Raw genomic sequence first — 12,850 nt, 5'->3', positions numbered from 1 at the left:
AAACAGGGGGTGGGTGGGCAATCAGAGAAGAGTTGGAAAGCCAAATCTCTCTCTTTTTAATTTTTGCTTTACTATTTTTCCTTTATTTACGGACTCTCTGGTGTGTTATGATTGTGATCATGATAAATTTGGCCATCTGTTATCAACATGATACATCTCTTATTTCTTTACGTTTAATTTTGTTTGGGGGCTGAAGGCGTCTTTGGAAATGGAAGCCACTTCATGTCGACTGGAAGCCTTGCCTTCCAAACTATGATGAGCACTTTCTATATGCTCAGTTCTACTGTCTTCAGTGTTATTTGTTCTCGTATTGCAGACAAGAGGACTGGCACCGAAAATGCAAACCTGGATGGAGCAAATTGGCCAGCAGCCCCTTGCACACTGACCTAGGAATTTGCCCCATTGAACTTTGCAGGGCTTACTTATGAGTAAACCTGCAAAGGATTGTGCAACTAACCTCCCAGTGTGCATTTATTGTTAAGTCCATTCTCCACACCACCATCACCCAGAAAAACTGTTATCATTATAGAGCAGTGGAGAGAATAGGCCTAATGTGGCCCTCAAGCTTCTTCAACTGGCTCTTAGGATCCTCTATATACTGCAGCCTCACCAATCCTTGAGTGTTTTTGCCTGGTGGGAATGTATCCTTGATAAATGCCTCTTGCTTGTCTGGTTGGAGAGGGGCATATGAGTGAGGGTAGAAACTAGCCTAACTGTACAAAGGTGGAATTAACATTTGATGCTCTGCTCACCTTAGCCTCTGGCCTTGACCCTTAACTCCCACTTGGCTCCCAGAAGGTTGCCCAGATGTTCATCTGGCCCTTGAGCTAAGAAAAGCTCCTCACCCCTGTTTTAGGGTGTTCTCATTATCCAGGCAGACCCTCCAAGTGTCCCTATTTTCCAGGGGCAGTCCCAGATTTACAGAAGCCATCCCAGTTTCTGATTCGATCCCGGAATGTCCCACTTTTCCTTAGAACATCCCTATTTACATCGGAGAAATGTTGGTGGGTATGGAGTTATGCAACCCCTGAACTGAGGAGATAGGTAACTATACAACCTTTAGAAGACATCTGCAGGCAGCCTGGTATAGAGAAGTTTTAAAATATTTAATGTTTTGTTATGGTTTTATATATGTTGGAAACTGCACAGAGTGGCCGGGACAACCCAGTCAGATGGACGGGGTATAAATAATAAAGTTGTTATTATTGTTGAATTATAGGATTGCCATACATCCTCTTTTTCCAGGACATGTCCTCTTTTTCAGGGGTAAAATATCTGTCCGGGCGGATTTTTTGAAATTGCCAAAATGTCTGGGGGTGCTGGAGCAGACTACATTTTATATTGCATATGCAGTACTAGGCAACCAAGTACAAAACATATACATCCTCTGTGAGTTTTGCACGATGCAGGAAAGGACCAGGTCCTTGTTTCTGCATATTTTGAAAGGACATTGCAGAATACGCTTGCTCCCGTACCACCACCACCCTCTCCTAAGGATGTCCCTATTTTCACCTGAGAAATGTTGGCGGGCACCTCCACGCATGGTCTAGGTGCGCATGAATATGCATGCATGAGTGTAATATAATTGTTCTGTCATTAAGCCAGCGCGATGTGATAAGTTGGTGGGTGGGACTAGGCCATATATCTTCATTCATCCTTGGCCAACTCTCCATTGCTCACATGCCAATGATGACCATGACCAAGAGAGAAGGCATCCACCCTACATTCTTGCATGGACATTTGCATGGACAGTTGGACCCAGGACACACAGACGGACAGTCCGCTCTTCTCAGCTATTCCATGCACATCAGCTGAAGAGGGGGTTTGTCACCCACTCTCTGTTCACCTAGTGATTGATCAGATGGCCGGGTAGGGTTGATTTACATCCCCAACAGGTCACTGGGCTCAGCCTTCTCCAGCACTGCAACGTTCCTTCTGATTCATTTATTTTGCAGCCACCCAAACCAGTGGGGTCTTGGAGGGGTGGGTTGTTTTTTATTTCATGGGGGGTGGGGTGGGATAGATCAGTCCTTTAAACTGGGGGTCAGAAACCCCTGGACTAGGGACTGGGAGCTGTTGATTCATTCACGGCTCTCTTGAACCAGATGATATGCTCTCTGTGCGTGCCTTGTAGGGACATCAGTACAAATCTCAGTCAAGGGCTCTGACAGCTTTGAAGGTCTCATCTCTCCCAGAGCTTTCCCAAGCCATGTTGTTCTTTAGTTTTTTAAAAAATAAATAAATACAATAATAACTTTTATTAATTCTGCAGGTGGGGTGGGAGTAAATGAAAGCAAACCATCTCACTCGGTGCAAAACAAATTTTGGGGTCAAGGATGGTTACAAATGAATGATCTACTGTTGATGTAATCGACTGGAAGAACCGAGCAGATAATATAGATGGTTGAGCGTTAAGAATTAAGAAGCGTATTCCTTGCAGGTGCCAGATTAGGCCTATGTATAACATCCACAATCTATAAAATTCTACTTAGCGCATTGGTGAGTTCACTTGACCCTATTAAACATCAATGGGAAGGCTATTTCAGCTATGAACTTGACACAGGGGAAATGGAATAGATTTGGGGGGGGGGGGCTTTTAAGTTTTTATTTTCACTGAGCAATAGAGAATTAACCTTTAAACTCATATGTAGGTAATACATAACCCCTAATAGCAAAGATAAAGGGACCCCTGACCATTAGGTCCAGTCGTGACTCTGGGGTTGCGGCGCTCATCTCACTTTATTGGCCGAGGGAGCCGGCATACAGCTTCCGGGTCATGTGGCCAGCATGACTAAGCCACTTCTGGCGAACCAGAGCAGCGTACAGAAATGCCGTTTACTTTCCCACCAGAGTGGTACCTATTTATCTACTTGCACATTTACGTGCTTTCGAACTGCTAGGTTGGCAGGAGCAGGGACTGAGCAACGGGAGTTCACCCCGTCGCAGGGATTCGAACTGCCTACCTTCTGATTGACAAGTCCTAGGCTCTGTGGTTTAACCCACAGCACCACCTGCGTCCCCACCTAACCCCTATGAAGCTGGAAATGCTCCATCCTGGCACCTCACTATGTTGCTGAAGGGGCTGCCCTACACAGGGTACATATTGCCACATGTCATGGGAATGTGCAAAAATCCAGCCTTCTTGGAATTCGATATTCCAAGGAATGAATGAAACAATTAAATAACACTTGGAAGCCGATCTAAAATTCCCTTTATTATTAGATATATTTCAAGACAACAATCTGGATTTACATTTTATTACAAGTGGTGAGACACAAAATAACCAAAGAACACTGGAAATACCTTTATGGCACAGAGATAGACAATTGGTACAAAACAGTTTGGGAAGCAGCCCTCCTTGAGAGATTAGCAAATAAACTGCAGTTGATAAGAGGACAGATCAAGAAAGACAGTCTTATCCCAGCCTGGTTTAATTTCATAACGTACACAAGAAAGCCAGAAAATGAACAATCCCTCCCATCAGCATTTGGTTAAATCTCGTTGATCTAAATCTAAATTTAAACATAAATATTGCCTTCACTTTGAATCCCTTCCTCCCTTGTTCATCAATATACCAACATTTTATACTGTTTCATTGGTAGCATAGGAGGAAAAATGAATATTACTGATACTTAATCCAAGCACAACCACAAGGGCTCTTGACTGGGCGTTTAGCTATGCGATGTTGAATGTTATCTGATAATTCTGTTCTATTCTGTTGCTCCTTTGTTTTTCATTAAACTAATTCACAAACCAAGAACCTATACACTGACTACTAATAATGCACCATATATTGTAGATATTACTACAAATTTATTATGCTATTTTTGTGACATGAGAAGACTCGGTCTATTTATTTGTATGATTTATTATTCCTATGATCCTTATTTATAAAACCCAATAAAAAGTTGTTAATAAAAAAATAAAGCAATGTCACACAGCTGCAAACTTTTCCTGTGTCCTTTGTCCCCTGGAAATGTTCACTTTCTGTTCATACGTTTCTCTAATGAGGTAATGAACCACACCTTGTGATACTGCTATTCAAGGTCATTCATTTGGAAATCTTCAGGGGGGGGGGAGCGAATGACCCATTTTTTATGTAGCAAATCTTTGCCCTCTTCCCCAAATAGGCTCAGTAACATCACTAATAATAATAATAATAATAATAATAATAATAATAATAATAATTTATACCTTGTGGGGAGGGGGAACCGCTTTTGTTTGTGATCAACCCAAATTCCTTAAGTACTTCACCCGCTAAAAAAGATTTTGAGGCTTTCCCACCTAAGGTTGCCAGATCTCCAGGATTAACTGCCCTACAGGTAACAGGTGGAAGGTAAGTAAAAGCAGCTTTAATACACATTATTATTATTATTATTATTATTATTATTATTATTAAGACTATGCCATGTGTGCAAATTGCAAGTTTCAACATTCTTATTATTTATTAGATTTGACAGCTGCTTGATACCCCGAGGTCCCTAAGCTACTTACAACACACAGATACACTAACCTCTCCTGCCCAGTAACAACCACAGAAATTTTTGGCAGCACACTAGTTACTAAACACCATCTCAGTTTTATCTGATCCTAGCTCTAATCCTAAAGAAGAGCCCTGCTGGATCAGACAACAGATCTATCTAGTCCAGGATCCTGTGTGACAACCGGCTACATCTGGGAAGCTCTAAACCAAGATATGGAAGCAACAACCATTCATTGCTCCTGCTCCTCATCACCTGATATTCAATGGCATGCAGTTTCTAAATAGGAAACATAACTGAGTTCCCGAATTATCGGGGAGGGAGAAAAGCTTCAACAACCACTCTCTCTCCATCTGGTGGCAGCAACCCTATGCTCGACCTCCCAGACCAAACAATGATCAGACCAGAGACCTTCTGCATGCAAAGCAGGTGCTTTACCGGTGAGCCACAGACCCAGGGCTGTCTTACCCATAGGTGCTAGGGGAGAGGGACACCCGGGCGCCAGGCTCTCATGGGTGCCAGGCCGAGAGTCCGGGGCCCGAGAGTTGAGTCCGTGGAAGAGCCCGCCCGTCAGTCAGAGCACCACGGCAGGCTTTTCTGCTGCGGGTGGCTCTGTACCATGAGTTTGGGGGCGAGCCAGCCAGTGAGACACTGAGGCAGTTGGCAGGCTCTGCCCTTCTGTGTGCCTGGGACTGGGCAATCTGGGGAGGGGGGGCGCCGGGTGGATCTTTGCACCCCGGTGCCGCCTATGCTTAAGATAGCTCTTCACAGACGCATCCCCAAGCACACGTCCAGACATCTCCCAATGAATCTGAGAAAAGTAAGGCCAATGTAAAGGTAAAGGGACCCCTGACCATTAGGTCCAATCGTGGCCGACTCTGGGGTTGCGGTGCTCATCTGGCTTTATTGGCTGAGGGAGCCGGCGTACAGCTTCTGGGTCATGTGGCCAGCATGACTAAGCCACTTCTGGCGAACCAGAGCAGTGCACAGAAATGCTGTTTTCCTTTCTGCCAGAGTGGTACCTATTTATCTACTTGCACTTTGACGTGCTTTCGAATTGCTATGTTGGCAGGAGCAGGGACCAAGCAACGGGAGCTCACCCCGTTGCGGGGATTTGAACTGCCGACCTTCTGATTGGCAAGTCCTAGGCTCTGTGGTTTAACCCACAGCGCCACCCGCGTCCCTGCAAATTCTTTGGGGTACTGAGCAAGCGTTTTCACTTCTCTCACACTGTCTCCCTGAAACAAGCAAATGTTGTACCTGCTGCAAGGGGGGGGGGGGCACAAAACAATGAGCATGACCTAGATACAGTTTTGTGAGTGCAGAGCTAGAATATAGCTGTGAAAAGGCCCAGGGCTATGTCTCCGTCTCCTTGAATAACTCCTTCGACCTCCACATATCAGAACTAGACTAGAAAGGGGTTCTCGTGCTGAGATTTGTTCAGGAAATCAGCACTGATTCCAGCACACAGAGAGGGGAAACTCAGTGGTCGAGTCTGCAATGCTCCCTGATCTCTTAGGAGCCTGATCTGCTGTATTTTTTCATTGACCTTTCTTCCTTTCATAGAGCCTTGCATCCATCTCTAAACAGCAGGAAGTGGCCTGGCTTTGCTGAGTGCTGGTATCAGCTATGTGTGAAAGAATTCAGCAGCTGTTGTGTAGGGCTTTCTCAAGGAATGAGAATTGTTTCCTCCATTGCATTTTCCTTAATTTTTATTTTATTTTTAAATCAGAGAATAGCTCAGATTTTTCAGATTATGCTATGCTCCTGATGATGTCATTGAGAGCACATATGGGTACAAACGCTTTCTCCCTCAAACACCTGTGACTTGGCAGTCCAAGACTGGCAAATCTCTGTTTTTTTAAAATTAAAAACCTCACCTAAGCTAAAAGTGTCGGGGGGGGGGGATTGCTTCTTTGCCATTTTGTCTAATTTATACACAGATACTATGCCTCAGGTGTGTCAGTTGCCACAGCTCTATGTGAGTGCCTGGATTCAGTACAGTCCATGGTTATTTCCTCTTGGTATTTTTATTATTGACTCAGTAAATTACATAGCTGTACCCTATACTTCTTTACTAGCAATTGCAACAACTTGTCCTTTTTTGAAAAGCTATTTTTTCTTTCATTCCTTTCTTTCTGTGACTCGCTAGCTGTTATTAAAATTCAATTTTAAAAATTGGAGCAGGACCCATCTGTGGTTCCCCCCAGCCCAAACAGTGCCTTCTTGTTCCTCCAAACCTCCTAAATCCGGGGAGTGGGGACGTGGAGACCTCCAGCCTATCCTATGGTCCTTCAGGCCTTCTCATTTGGTCCACGAGGGTCACCAAGGCTTTTGTTATCCCAGTCTCCATATGGATCTCAGTATGCAAGCAGCTTTGAGCCTTGTTTGTTCCCGACCAGAATGCTCCGTTTGCTTCAGACCAGAGTGTTCCAAGTCGTTATGAAAATTCGCCAGCCCTTTAGTGCAAAATTTGTGTATGCATTATTGCCCAATAGACACATTGCGTGGACAGGCGGAGTCCCCAGATCCCGAGCGGTCCCCCCCGTCATGTGGAATAACGACTCAAGACAATGTGCTATGGGATTAAATTGGCCACAACTTTATTAAATTTCAAATGTGGGTAGACCTTGGCTCAGGCATTGGGCGTTCTCCCTCCCCAGTCCCCAGCCAGGGACCTAGGGAGCATCAGGGTTATCCAGTGTGTGTGTGTGTGGGGGGATGGGCCGGCTCTGGAGAACATATGTTCAAGCAGAGATAGCCGCCCCCGTTATGCTGCCGCCGCCGCAGGAGAGAGCAATGACGACCTTTCGGCGTACGGTCAAAGCCTCCCTTCAGAAACCCCTTTAACGGGGAACCCTGGTATCGCCACCACAAAGAGGAAGATGGACTAAAGGATTCCGCCCAAGGCCTGATACCGCCAAAGTTGTGACATTTTGCTGCGGGAAAGGCGAAACCTGCCAATGCAGGGAAATTCCTTTCCGGCCCTTTAACAGCGACCTTAACGTAGCAGTGCCCACATACCTGTGAAGAAAAGTTAACCTACAAAACCTGTGAAGAAAAGTTAGCCTGCAAAATAAGACATTAACTGAGGGTGGGTAGGGTGGGAGAAGCTTTGGAGCCAAGTGAGGATTCCCAGGTAAGATCCTCCCTCTATTGTGTGGGCAGGTAATCCCTCCCCTACCTGGCCTGGTCTCCTTGGCAACACTTTCCCCAGGTGGGATTGGACAACTGACTGAGGTAGGCGGAGACCTCCAGGTATCCCTCCTGAGGGAAGGCAAAGCCAAGCCTATGCTGATGGAGCCGCTCCAGATCCAGGGGCTGACCGCGTCCACACAAAGGGCACCCCCCTTTTTAAGCTGGGAGCAGTCATTCTTGCAAAGCAATTTGCCCCCAAATAATTTTCATACTTTAGTTTCATTCGTATGTGCATTTTTTTTTTGGGGGGGGACATATCACCCCTTGATATGCCATTTTGTACATGCTGGAGAACTGCCCTGCAAAATTCTGAGAAGTAAAAAATTGTTGAGTCTCAGTTTGCATATCGTTTTGGAAAGAGTGAATTAGTCGAGTGAGCATCTAAATGCAAAGGAGAGTTGAATTTCTCTCCCTCCTTAGTGGAGGCAGATGATATCGGGTGGTACCATGCATTTGAGCCTCCCAGATCATATTCTTAATCTCTGCAGAGGATGGGTCAGACAAAAGGATTGTCCAACTCTGTGACTCATGGAATAGACTGTGGAGCAGGCGAGGGGGGCGGGGGAGAGTGACTTCCCTCCCCAGGCTACTGATCCTTGGATTAAAATTAAAGGCAGAAAGTAATTGTTTTGCTCCATGTAATCTCCTTGATGAGCAGCTTTAGGGAGCTGATTCAATTTGTTTCTTCTCCCTGCTGCATCAGACTCCCAAATGCGTATTATATATATAAATGAAGAAGCTTCAAATGGAAGCAGGGTTGAGGCTTTCAGGGTGGCAACCTGCCTATGTGCAGAGTGAGGAGAGATTGCATTTCCTGCCTCTGAGTACCCTTGGTCACTGTGGCTGCTGTATAAAAGACAGAATGCTTCACAGGGATATTGGAATTCCCCCACCGAATTCCTTGTTCACAGCTTGGTGGCAGAGAATAAGAATAAGAAGAGTTTGGATTTGATATCCCGCTTTATCACTACCCGAAGGAGTCTCAAAGCGGCTAACATTCTCCTTCACCTTCCTGCCCCACAAAAAAACACTCTGTGAGGTGAGTGGGGCTGAGAGACTTCAAAGAAGTGTGACTGGCCCAAGGTCACCCAGCAGCTGCATGTGGAGGAGTGGAGACGCGAACCCGGTTCACCAGATTACGAGTCTACTGCTCCTAACCACTACACCACACTGGCTCTCTGCTTTGCATGCATGCAGAAGTTCCAAGGTTCTGTCTCTGGCATTTCCAGGTAGTGCTGGGAGAGACTCCTGTGGGAACCCCCAGAAAGCCACTGCCAGCCATCGCAGTCAGTACTGAGCCAATCCGCTTTTGTTTAAGGTGGATTCTTACATTCTTCTGATTCAGTCTCCCCTGCCCTTCCAGTTTAACTTGGTGAATTTATCAAAATTTTGTTTGTGTCTGGGTGCAATTCAAGGTGCTGGCTTTAGCCCAGTGTTTCCCAAACTCGGGTCTCCAGCTGTTTTGGGACTACAATTCCCATCATCCCTGACCACTGGTCTTGCTAGCTAGGGATGATGGGAGTTGTAGTCCAAAAGCAGCTGGCGAACCAAGTTTGGGAAACACTGCTTTAGCCGTTAAAGTCCTAAACCAGGGATGCAGTGGTGAGATGGAGGAAAACCAATCTCAGCTTGAATCCTGGAATGATAGAAACACTGTGGGTGAGTAGTTCCTGTGTCTAAGAAATTGGTCCATTGCCTACAGTGGATGATGATGATGATGATAAATTAATAATTAATTAGAGCCTCAAGGTCCATAAATAGCAACACCTTAGTGGTCCCGGGCCCTAAGGAAGTTAGATTGGCTTCAACCAGAGCCAGGGCCTTCTCAACACTGTCCTGGTGGAACACTCTGCCTCATGAGACCAGGGCCCTGCAGGATCTGATTTCTTTCTGCAGGGCCTGTAAGACAGAGTTGGTCTGCCTGGCCTTTGGCTTGGAGCCAATTTGATTCCCTCCCCCTCTTTCTTTTTTCTTTTTTCTTTCTCCTCCTTTGATGAGGCTGCATTTTAATATTTTAATGTTCCAATATTTTAATGTTGTATTTTAATATTGTTTTTAAGTTGTATTCATTCAACTTGTTTTTATTATTGCTTGTTAGCCGCCCTGAGCCTGGCCTTGGCTGGGGACGGCGGGGTATAAATTATTATTATTATTATTATTATTATTATTATTATTATTATTATTATTATTATTATCTGTACCCCACCCATCTGGCTGAGCTTCCTCAGCCACTCTGGGCGGCTTCCAACAAAGATTAAAAATACATTTAAATGTCATATGAAGGAGCAGGTTGACTTCTTTGGGAGTGCTTTGGGATCCAGCCATGTCACTGGAGACTCAGTAGCTAGACAAGCCTTCTACCAGTTGCGATTGGTTTTTCAGAATCATAGAATTGTAGAGTTGGAAGGGGCAACAAGGGTGGTCTGGTCCAACCCCCTGCAATGCATGAATCTTTTAGCCCAACATGGGGCTTGAACCGACGACCTTGAGATTAAGAGACTGATAGTCCACCGACTGAGCTATTACTGGTTCATGCATTGGTTACTTCCAACAACATCTGGAGGGCCACGGGGCTTCTTCACCGCTTGCCTGAAGTGTGTATCAGAACTGGCCAGGCTTTCAGTTGCTGGGGAATTCAAAGACAGGCTTGAAGGCATCTCCATGACAACCTTCTCTGTTACAACCATCCCATGTCACTCTGAGGGACACCTCAGTGGTGAGCTCATATATGAATCATTTCTGCAGAAAGTCCTGGAGTTACATTTCAAGGCGATTGCTGCTGTAACACGAGCGCACACCCTGCTGTGGGCTGGTTGGAGAGAAAGGACAGTGTGTTTAATTTGTCAATAAATTAACCAGCAGCTATGCAGAAATGATGCCTGTGGTTAAATTCCATTCTTAATAGGTTAATCGGGCAAACACAGAGAAACAGCTGCACATTAGATCAGGTTAGTGCAGGATTTGTAATGCAACCAAACATGACCAGGCACCTGCATGGATTGTTTAACATCTGCCCCATCCATCTACAAAAAAGAAGCATGTCTTTCTTTTTCTAAAAGGATCTCTCTCTCTCTCTCTCTCTCTCTCTCTCTCTCTCGGGTTGTGTCCAACTAAGTCTTACCTAGAGAAGACTCCCTGAAATTATTTTAATGGCCCTGCTCTGAGTAGGACTAACATTGGACACAACCCTTAAGTTATATCATTTCAACAAATTTCATACTGGTTAACGCTACAGTTTCTAAGTGGCACACAATGATTATAGAGAGATATCCTCCAAGTTTCCCTATTTTCCAGGGACAGTCCTAGATTTACCGAAGCCATCCCTGTTTCTGATTAGACCCTAGAATATCCTGCTTTCCCTTAGGACATCCCTATTTTCATTGAAGAAATGTTGGAGGGTATGTATATATGAATGAGATAGTTCAGTTGAAGTTAACAATAAAGTTAGAAAAGCTTTCTTAAAATGCCTGCTGAAATAAATAAAGTCTTCACCACACACCAAAAGTTCAACAGGGACAGGGCCTGTCTGATCTCAGCCAGAAATGGCCCACAATGTGCATCTCCTGTGGCGTTCAAGACAATGACTTCAGGGATCAGGACTCCCCAAAGTCCAAGTTTCACCAGGAATTGGTCTGACCATGACAATCCTCCCTCCTTCAAAACGTATATGCTGATTGATTAAAAGCAAGAACCACCACTTAAAAACAGGCAATGGGGATAATGCACCCCTCCCCAATATCTGGACCACTCCTCTCTCTGTTTGTGATGCCCACCAGCTGATATTCAGGGGCATGTGCTGCCTCAGAAAGTGGAGGTAGAATACAGCCCCTGTCTGGGTCAGGACTGGTTCAGCTGCTGGTTAGCATAGCGACTCAGAGACGAGCTATAAAAGTTGACTCTTTATTCAAGGAAACAGAATACAGAGAAACCTACAGCCAGAACTGATCATCTGTGCCTCCCTCTTCCCTCTAAGTCTCCTTCATGTCCGGCTGCTTCCCCAGCAGTCTTGAACTCCATCGGGGAGGGGGGACCTGTGCTCTTTGCTCTGCAAAGCTCTCTGTGCCCTTGGAAACAAAGGAGGAGGGGAGCTGAATACAGTAGGACTGGCAGGCTCCTGTGAATCTCAGTCCCCACCTCCTCCTCAGCTGCCTGTCCTGTGTCTGCAGTGCTCTCTGCCTCTTCTTCCTCTCTCTCACTCTAGCCTGTTGCTTTTTCAGCATCCATCCATTCTGCCCTCACTTCATCCTCTGACCTATCTTCCTTATCCCACCAGCACTCCCCTGGCTCTTCCTCTTCCTCTTCTGAGACTTCCCTGAAGGGCTTTCTGGCTGCAGTCTCCCACCATTCCTCGTCGTCCAGATGGTCCATAACACTCTGTGGCTAGTAGCCACTACTAGCACTACCCTCTATGGAATTGTCTAATCCTCTTTTTTTAAAAAAAGAAAAGACATCTTCCCATGTAGCTGGCGAGCTATTTCAGTGTTTGTTTTAATCTTAGTCTTTCTTTTTTAACACCTTCCAGGTGATAACAGCTTTGGTGGGAAACGCAGCTCGGGCTTCTTAGCAGCTGTGACAGAGTCAGGTGAGGGGAAATAGAACAAAGAGCATCATCAAAGCACCATCTTGTTGGGTTCTAAGTGGAGCATCATGCTGCCTGCAGCAACGAGACGATAGGACATGCTGTTTGGGAGAGGTGGCTAGGGTGACACTTCTCCTATAAATAAAAACTGTCGAGCCAGCCTGTGTGAAGTATCCAGATCCCAGAAAACGAAGCTTGCTAATTAGTGTAAAAGGTACACCGTGATTCATTAAGGACACAGCTGCTCCATCTCCTGGCTGTGCTTCCTGTTGACAGCTGGTTGCAGGCCACAGTTCAAATGATGCAGCTTCCCGTTAACTCGATGTCAGTGCTGGGGAAAGCTGCACTTTGGGAGTAGGAAAATCAGTTATTTAATTAATCGCTTAGTCCTCAGAAATGTAAGCAGCTGCCTTTGCACACAGGCACTCCCAGGTTCAATCCCAGCATCTCCCGGCAGGGCTTGGACAGATGCTACTCTGAAATCATACAGGGTTGGATTTGATATCCCGCTTTATCACTGCCTGAAGGAGTCTCAAAGCGGCTAACATTCTCCTTTCCCTTCCTCCCCCACAACAAACACTCTGCAAGGTGA

General features: G+C 45.6%; 1 long non-coding RNA gene across 1 annotated transcript; it reads left to right on the top strand.

The window, feature by feature from the left end:
* The first annotated feature begins 10,462 nt into the window (after positions 1–10,462).
* LOC310851982 lies at positions 10,463–12,420 on the top strand. Its single transcript, XR_014567932.1, has 2 exons — positions 10,463–10,627; positions 12,202–12,420. It is a non-coding gene; the product is annotated as an uncharacterized lncRNA (long non-coding RNA).
* The last annotated feature ends 430 nt before the right edge of the window (positions 12,421–12,850 follow it).

Source organism: Podarcis gaigeae (assembly GCF_964106915.1).
Source record: "Podarcis gaigeae genome assembly, chromosome: 8".
Lineage (NCBI taxonomy): Eukaryota > Metazoa > Chordata > Lepidosauria > Squamata > Lacertidae > Podarcis > Podarcis gaigeae.
This window is presented reverse-complemented; position numbering and strand designations above follow the sequence as displayed.